The sequence below is a fragment of the Lagopus muta genome, chromosome Z (assembly GCF_023343835.1).
Source record: "Lagopus muta isolate bLagMut1 chromosome Z, bLagMut1 primary, whole genome shotgun sequence".
Lineage (NCBI taxonomy): Eukaryota > Metazoa > Chordata > Aves > Galliformes > Phasianidae > Lagopus > Lagopus muta.
Window position 1 is genome coordinate 58167236 of NC_064472.1, and position 9650 is coordinate 58176885.

The window sequence follows — 9650 nt, forward strand, 5'->3', positions numbered from 1 at the left end:
TTCTGTGCATGCACAGGACAGTATTTCCAGTTAGGTACTTTCAGGAAAGTATGTCTGGCAGCTTTCCTAGTCCAGTTTGGTATTTTTTTAGCAGGTGGGTTTTTAACATTTTCCTAGCATATTAGGGGCAGCAATAAAAATGGCATGGTGGTGATGGTAATGCAACAGAAAAAGCAATCATTTTGAAAACAAGCACTGTAGGAGCCTTTTGCCTGATAGAATCAATTGCCAGGGGTAAAAACATACCCAGAGATAGACAATGATAAGACTTTTTATGGAGATGACTGATCAGTAACAAATCTTAAACCTGTTTTCAAAAAAAATCCAACAACTCTGATCTTAGAAATTAAGGACAAAGATGTTCTTGATGTTTTTAATGAGAAATGAAACCTGAATAGAGCAGGGAAAATGATGGGTGGTTAACTTTACTGTTAAAGATCTTCATTGTAAATTAGCATTAGGGACACACCCTGCCATTTTTTTTTTTATTTTTATTTTTATTTTTATTTTTTTTATAGTCAGGTAGTTTGGAAGATAGATATATATTAAGTTTTATTATGTTTTCAGTACAATATATTTTGATGAATCCAAAAGGCCTACTTATGCAGCATATATTTGACTATGAGTACAACCACACCTAAAACCTGTTAGCCATGTTCTCATACGTCAACTCTCCCTGCTGATGCTCTTTTGTGGAGTTCAGCTGGACAGTGTCTCCTGTGCTGCATTGATTTTGGCTCCATGTTGAATTAACTGCATATGCCTTGTTTAACAGAGCATGTCCAGGAGGTCCCATGTCTCTACTTTGCTGCACATGTGAATGCCAGGTGTTACAGTTCAATTTATCACTTTGATACTTGTTGAACACAGTATGTCTGTGTTTAAGCTGTTTTTCAACAAATCTGTAACTGAAATGCCCTATCCATCTTTTCAATGAAATCAGAATGATGAATGTATTATGAAACATTATTTTTTTTGTTTTGCTTGTCCTTGATTTGTTTCCTGGAGCACCTGAAGTCCAAGATACTGCAGATTTAGCACAACTCCATTTAGTAATGTTCTGTGCTATGAAAGATATCCTGAAGATCATAGTGTCATTTGCCTTAAAAGCCTCTGGCAAGATGTTTTTTTTCAGAAGAAAATTCTAATACCACAAATGTCCATGCTTTCCTAGGAAGCCAGGAGTTTACAGGACTCTCAAACATATTGCTTTTGGCTGGGTGAGGTAAAATCAGACCAAAACCTTTAATGAGTTGCATATGGCACCCTCCTCTATGTGCTAAGGTATATACATATTAGCCTCAAACTATGTATGTAGATAGGATCAATTTTTATAGTGGTCAGACGAGATATTTTTGAGCTGCCAGCTAATCTTCATTATTCTGATTAAACCCACATCCAAAACAGGTACACGTATTCTTTCCTTTGTCTACAAGGCTTCATCTGGATATCCCAGCCCCATAACATAGATATCCTTATGTCATAGTCATTTTCCTTCTATGATGACCATGAGAGATTTATTATAGAATGAGTACATGTAATGACAGATGTTCTTTATGTGAAACACAGCTCCAGGGGATGGCACTGAATTCAAATCAGTTAGTTATGAACGCTCGCATCATTTCAGAAGAAATACTTTGAGCCGCTGGTTCATTAATAATAATTTATTAAAAAAAGTATTAAGTATTACTATTATTACTACTTAAACAACATGATATTTGTGGTGTCTCTGACAGTTTCCTTCTCTTTCTACAGTTCCTTTTCCTTTCTGTAAAATCAACTCATAATGTCATTTAGATATCAACAGATAAAGCTGAGTGAAACTGCTGGAAGTCTGAAACAGTAAGCATTAGTTGTGTGAAACACTGTGTGTAGGTAAATGAACATCTAACACAATACTGTTGCTGCTGCTTATATATCAGTGCTGAAAAATACTTCTGTTTTGGTTGAAGAATGGAAAGCAATGGCTCAACAAACAGTGGCCCTCTCACTATGAATGAAAAACTTGAGAAGTTGGGCCATGAGTGAAACACGTCACACAACAACGTTCTTTCATCCCACCTGCAACAACTGGATATCTGCAGAATCTCTGCAGAATATCTGCGTCACTACATCAACCATAATGATCTTTCTACACGGCAAATGTATCACAGGGAGAACAAAAGAGAAGAAAGAGGGCAAAATATGTGTTTGAGAGGTCTGCCTTAATGCCTTCCAAATGAAAAACAAACAAACAAAAGAACTAGGAAAAAAACGAGGAATATTTAACATACCTCACTGTTGTTTTTTTTTCCCAGAAAATAGTTGGTAAGATGGGCATCTACATGTTTTATTACTAGCTAACAGAGAGAACAAAGACAAATAGAACCCGTTTCTACTGCTATGCCTCCTCAATCACTTCTTGGAGCATCAGAGGAGGATTGAGGTCTGCCTGTTCAGAATCTCTTAAATGGAATAATTAAAGATATTACACGGAAGGTTGTATAATATGAATATGTAAATGTTTTTTTTTTTTTTTTTCCAAAAATTGCATGCCAGGTGAAAGGCTTTTAAACTCGCCTTTCCATTCTTTGAAAACAGTGAATGGGCCACACATAGATTTTAGAAATACACCAAAATTCTGTTGCCCATTGTGGAGATTTGTTTTGTGTTGGGATTTCAGGAGTGAAATAGTTAAATAATTTTGCCTTCTGTTGAAACAATATATAACTTCTTCATTATTATGCATAGCTTTCATGCATACTATTTGAAGATATAGTGATTTATCCAGCTGGTTTCTTATATAATCTTGAGGTATAAATTTATATAGTGGGAGTTCTAGTGTATTTATGATGCATAGTAAATTGTATTTAAAAAGTAACTTGTGCAGTATATTATACAGTTTTTCTTTAGACCGTTCACTCAACACATGCACAGAAGCTTAAGAACTGATCCAGATTTTCTGTTCTGAACTTCAAAAATGAGTGGAAATATAAGACATTGCAAAAATCCCTAACTTCTTCCACTGAGAACTTATGTTGCGAGACATTTTTGCTCTAAATGTGAAAATACTTTTTGGGGGGCCACAATAGCAGAAATTAGTGCTAAAGTTTGAGAATGCCTACATAATGATTACATGCAAGAAATAGAATAGTAGAGAAAAAGAATCTGGTTTCTATGCATGAAAACCAAAAGGACTGCTAATCTAGGCACATGGCTATTGCCTGAGTTGACAAATTCAGCAGCTCAACTTTGTCTCACATTCACTTTCCTACATGAACTCTGATATCCTCTGGTGTAATGATGGCCAACTGCTAGATGATCTGTGAAAATTTCTGTAACCACAAATTTAGAAAATTGTTTAGAGGTTGAATGAATTTGAAAACCTTTATTACAATAGATACACATTCCATTTTGTGGTATGATCCAAATTTGAAAAGGAACCCTCTAGAATACCATTTTACACACAAGCAGTATCTGCAAATCACTAAAGACATCCAAAAATATAAATACCTGCAGTTGGCCCATATGTTAAGCTCACAGACATCAATCTTCACTAATACTTCATGCCTTGATTCAAGCTGAAGACCCAGGTATATATCTTTTACTTCTAATGTCTTAACAGGTATTACCTTGAACAGAGTGAAAACACCCAAACTGAACATGGATTACCCTGATGTTAAACTACTTACCTGCAGATTTGAATGAGAAATCAAATCCAACTGGAGATACAATTTTGGTGTGCTAATAGTTCCAATAAGTTTTAATAACATATGGTCCATATAAGTTAATGCATGGGCATGCAGAAGCACAGAAAACCATCATCTATAGATTTTTAGTGATATGCAGGGAATTACTTACAGCATACAAACTGTAGATAGGATTTGCCATGTTTGCCATTTGCCATTACATGTTGCATGTTTGCCCAGGGAGGTGGTGGAGTCTCCTCTGGAGATGTTCAAGACCTGCCTGGATGCCTACCTGTGCGACCTGCTGTAGGGAACCTGCTTTTGCAGGGGGGTTGGACTCGATGATCTCTGGAGGTCCCTTCCAACCCCTACAATTCTGTGATTCTGTGATGCTGTGAAGCAGCAGGGCCCATACTCTGCTCTTATAACAGCTCACTTCTTTGAAATTGGCAAGGCTTCAATGGTATAAACCAGTACAAAACAAAGCAAAATTCAGTCCTAAATTATATACATTTTTTCAGCCAAAGTCTCATCTAAAAAATTCAGTAATGGATGTTAGCTAAAAAGAAATCAGGTAGGCACTCATATTTTAAATTTCAGATAAAAAGATACAAACTCATCAAAAATGTTGTTACTAAACTACTCCAGTATGGTGCTTGCTAGTTAAATAAAAAACCTGCTGATATATTAAGAAATATTTTCTTACATTTGATAGAGGTTTCTACTGCCCTTCACTGAAGCTCTGCTATGGGTCTTGTCTCTGAACAGAGATATTGGTGAGGATATGGGTTCATATTTTCATGTACACTGAAGACTAAATGAAGGAGTGAAAGTAGCAGCTCCTGAAGTAATTGTTCAGTGCCCAGAAGACATAATTTATAGAATCACACTATCACAAAACTGCTTATAGCAATGTGCAGCTTTCAGTGAAGATGATGGCCTGGAAAAAAAGTCTAATCATACGCAATCATATGAATATGCAAATGACATTGATTTTGTTTTGGGAAGAGTTCAGAAAGGGAGCAGTTAACACAGTCATGCTGAGACTGCTTTGCCATAATTTTCACAGAATCCCAGACAGGCTGAGGGTGGCAGAACCTCTAGGTCCATCAGGCCCAACCTCTACTCCAGCAGCTACACCCAGATCAGGGTGCTCAGGCCATGCCCTGGTGCCTTTGGAGATCTCCATGAAGGAAACTCCACAGCCTTTCCAGGTCTCTGTGCCAGTGCTCCATCACTCTCACAGCACAGAAAAGCTGCCCGATGGTCAGAGGGAGCCTCCTGTGCTCCAGTTTGTCCCTTGTCCTGGAAATGGGACCACTGACAAGAACATCATTGGGTGAGATCAACATTTGAACAGGACTGATCACATGGTTCAAGGTCTTTCATTGAGCCTTAATATTCCAGGGAAAGAGTCCACCAAGCATGACTGCAAGTCGCCTGCACAACAGCATGAGCAGAAATGGAGATTGCAGAGAGACAGGTATTCTCAGTGTCTCAGCAGTGGGGCAGAAGTAGTTTACACTGAGTTAAGAAAGCAGATGTTGCAAGAACTTCATGTATGGAAACTTTAAGATTGTACAGTGAGGTATGTTTTGTTGTGCTGTGCAAAGGTCACAGCAGTTGTTGAAGTGAACCACAGAAGGAATTGTGAGTTAGAGGAAGCACATACCTCATTTAAGCCTGCTATCCCTGCAAAAAGATTAAAAGGGATAGCAATTTTTTCTTTATTTGATGTTTCTGTGAATGGTACCACAGTACAAATTATTTGTAAAGGCTAGGAATAACAAAGTAGATTTTTTTTACACAGTGTTTTTAGCACATTTAGAACTTGTAGCCTATGCCTTTGTCATGCTCAATCCATCTTGATCTAGGACCCTTCCTGATGAATTTCACACTGAACATCATGATGTACTCCTCTGAAAAAAAGGCGAGAAATCTAAAATTCCTTACTTTGTATACAGGAGGTTTTGGAATCATGCATATAGTTCATTCTTTGTACAGATTATATAGCAGTTTTATTTTAACACCTGTACAGGAATAACTGGATGTACAGTGTCACTATCTGTTCCAGTTTGGGCAGGCATGGTCCTAACTTGGTTAAATATATCTTGATTAAGTGGATCAACAAATAGAAGAGGTCCCCCACTTGGTAAAATGATAACGATTCTTAAGGTTCAAAAAGCTTAAGTAATAAAGTATTAAGTAATAAAGTCATAAAGTATTCCAATACCCTTTATTCAAATATTTTTTTAAATTGGTGATAAACATTTTAATCTTTCTGTTACTGTAAAGTGCAGTAACAGAAGGGATGGGAGTAACAAGATAAGCAAGTTCTGCTGTCAAATCCTCTAAACAATGAATTTACTTTGAGTCTTTTATACCCTCTGCAAAGATCTGGTTGACCATCCATCCTGAAGTATAGATAAGTGTAAATAAATGTGCAGGAAGATCTTCCACCAAAAAAGGCTTCAGGCAGGTTACAGCTCAGTGCTATCAGCAAGGTAGCTGGCCACAAAAATCTGTTTCATCATGCATGCTCTTATTTAGTATACACTTTTTGGGAAATGTATACAGCTTTAATTTGCAAGCTTTCTGTATCTCAAAGGAGGTTAGATGTGTGTAAGTATTTATGTAGGTATGCGTGTATCTGTCTATCTGTCTATCCACCGATCTTTCTATCCACTGATCCATCCATCTTTCTCTCTCTCTCTCATCTGTACATCTATCTATATACCTAATGGCTCACTGATTTCATCTAGGAGAGAGATATTTAAGTTTTTAGCAGTTTTAACAGAGCTAAGTTTAACTGTAATTGTAAGCTGCCAATCTCATCTCCAAAGACTGCTCACATTCTGTTTGGATGAGACACTGTAGCTTAAGACAAGTGATAAGTGAAAGTTACATAAATGTTCACAAATATTAGGAAACTTATGCTTATGAGCCATCTTTTTTTCTCATTAATTTATCTAAAACTCAACACTTTAAGGATGTTATGGTTTAATAGGCTTGAATGGAGAGGAGGACAGATAAATACTGTTTGGTCCATTTCTAATTTCTTAGGAGTGACTTTTACAGTGTCAGTAAAATACCTAGAACAGAAAGTGAAAACAGAAGACTAAGAAGACAAGGATAAAGAAAGTCCACCATTTGGACTTTTTTATGTTATAGATTTCTATGATGAAAGTATGGGCTCACAAACAAACTTGACAGTTTAAATAACTATTTACCTGATTTTTTTTAGCCCCAAGTACTTGTCCATAGCCTTAACTTTTGTTAGTGATATATAAACAAGTTAGGAATTCTTTCCTTTTAAAGAATTCCTTGATTTATATTTCTCATGCCTGTTTCCCAGTTATAAGACATTAGAGTTGCTACAATCTTGCTGCTATATAAGCATTTATCGGTATTGATATTTCTCTGTAGAATGGTTCTTTTTTTTTGGTACTTTTTCTTCTCTGTATTTCTCTGTTTAGCTTCTCTGTTCTTTTTAAAAAGTTTTATTATTTTTTTTTCTTGTGAGAACAGAAAGGCATATTACCTGTAATTATTAACAAGTATTATTATTATTATTAAGTAGATGTTGAAGGTTATACTACATTAGACTTCTAATGCTCAACTGTAAGAGATTAGAGCTTTTATAATAAGTATTGAGAAGATAGCAAAATCATTATTCACTTTTCTTAAGGTTATAATATTGACTTTACAAAGCCAAATTAAATAGAGATATAAATACACACCCCAAGATAGATTTTCTATGCCTGAACAGCATCATCATTTAGAGAAATATTTCACAACTTATGACATATATCTTAGTGAATAGAAAGAAGAAGAAAAAGAGCAATAAATGAAGAAAAGATGTATAGACTGCGGGATTTTTGTTTTAAGTAAATAATCTGTGGTATCGTGGTCAGTTTCATCTATTTCTTCAACTCCTTTTTACCTGAAGTAATGTATCTGAATCAAAAGAAAATACTGAAATCATTTCTACTAAAAAAAAAATCAACAAACCCAAACAAACAGCAGCCAGCAAAAACTTCCTCCTTTCTTCTCTATTAAGTTCTCCACCTCTTATGTTCTCACCTTCAGTTACTACATAGGATATTATAACATTTTCACATAAGGTGATAGTTGGTAAGGCTTTTGCATAAAAACCTGAGTGAAATGGAAAGATTTGCAGCAGAACTGATTTATGGTGCTATAGATGAAACAGCGTTAGCCAAGGAAGGAAACACTTCTGAGCCTCTCCTGTAAGATCCCTCTGCCACTGCTGTTTCTGTATTCCCATTTAGAATATATTGTTTCTGGCACTTCCACATATATTGGTACTTCATCAGCATGTAAAAGTGAAAGGAACTGAGACATGTGCTACCAGTCCAAAATCTGTTCTTTACTGCTACATTTCATAGTTGTTCTGGTGTCATTTAGTTCATGTTTTTGACTGCGGATATTTGTGTTCTTTTGTTTTTCCTTTTCTCAATTTTGCTCTTTTCTTGTGTAAAGTTGATGTATTCGAATGTCATTTCTTGGTTTACTTACAATTTCTGAACTTACGTTGGAAGCATTAGCATTATTTTCTTGTGGGAAGTGACACTGAGTCATGAGCCTCCTCTTGCTTGTTCATGCGTTATAGAGAAAGAGTTTGTCATCATTTCTCATCTTCAATGCATCTGGCCTGTATTTTAGAGATATCACAACATGCAGGAGTGTACAAAGCAAGCTCCCCAAGCAGACATTCCTATCCTTCTCTCATCCTTGAGAACATCCAGAGTTCCCTCATTTTTTGCTGGCAAACACTGCAGTGAAGGTTAATGGGTGGCAGCACTAGTGGGTTATGACAACTTCACATTCTTCCTTGGTATCTACAGTCTCAGATAGGAACATTTCCTCCCTAACAGTCTGCCCAGAGAAGCTGTGGATGTCCCCACCCTGGAGGTGCTCAAGGTCAGGCTGGATGGGGCTTTGAGCAACCTTGCTGGAGGTGATCCTGCCTGTAGCAGGGATATTGTTACTAGATGATTTTAAAAGATCTTTCCAATCCAAACTGTTTTATGTTTCTATGATTCTATGATCTAGGGATCCTCATACCTCGCAAATTATCAGCTGATATGTACTTCCGACTATACTGGAAAACATTAATTCAAAGAATTTTTAGCCTCTGCATCGTATCACTAACACCTTGTCCAATGGCTTTAAAGGAAATCTTCAAAAATTTTCTATTTAAAGTATTTATCCATTTAATTCTCATTAAAAATAACCCAGATTTATCCTGGTTGCACTTAATGTCCTCTCTACTTATGATAAATCCCATCTGTATAAACATAGGCAAGAGGAATAGCTTATAGAGGACAACAGATGTTAAATAAAGTGTAAAAGGAAATGTTTCAGGTGTGTTTTATCTCGATGAAGTTTATGGCAACATTGCTCTCTCAAGTTAGAGTTCAATGCCAGCCAAATACTTCATGGCTGAATGTTATTTCTCTAAGACAAGCTCAACTTTTGTCAAATTTACCTACCCCCCATTATTTTTTTGACCTTTTTGTAAACTGGTGACAGCATGGGTCTCAAGATTTTTCTCACTGAGATGATAGTTCCTTCTAAAGAAGGGCTGTATCTCTGATTCTTCTCTATATTTCATAGGATGGGGGAGAAGAAGAAAGGCTCTGATTCCCACTCTTCACAGCAAATAAAAATCAGAAGTGTTGTAAAATACATTATCGATGTAGAATAACATTTCATAAAGACTCTTTTTCACCATAATCTAACTTTGTTCTGATTAGACAAAGCTGCTTGGCTCTCAGGTAGGCAAGGCATACAAATATAAAGAGATGGGTAGTGGAGGTAGTGGGGGTGGTAGCTGTAAAGGCCAAAGGCAGAATCCCAAATGTGGGGTATGAGAATTGGAGAGGATTTTGCTTATTACAAAGCATTTCTCTTGGCAAAGCATTTTTGTGGTCAAAATTTAAATTTTGCAGTTCTATG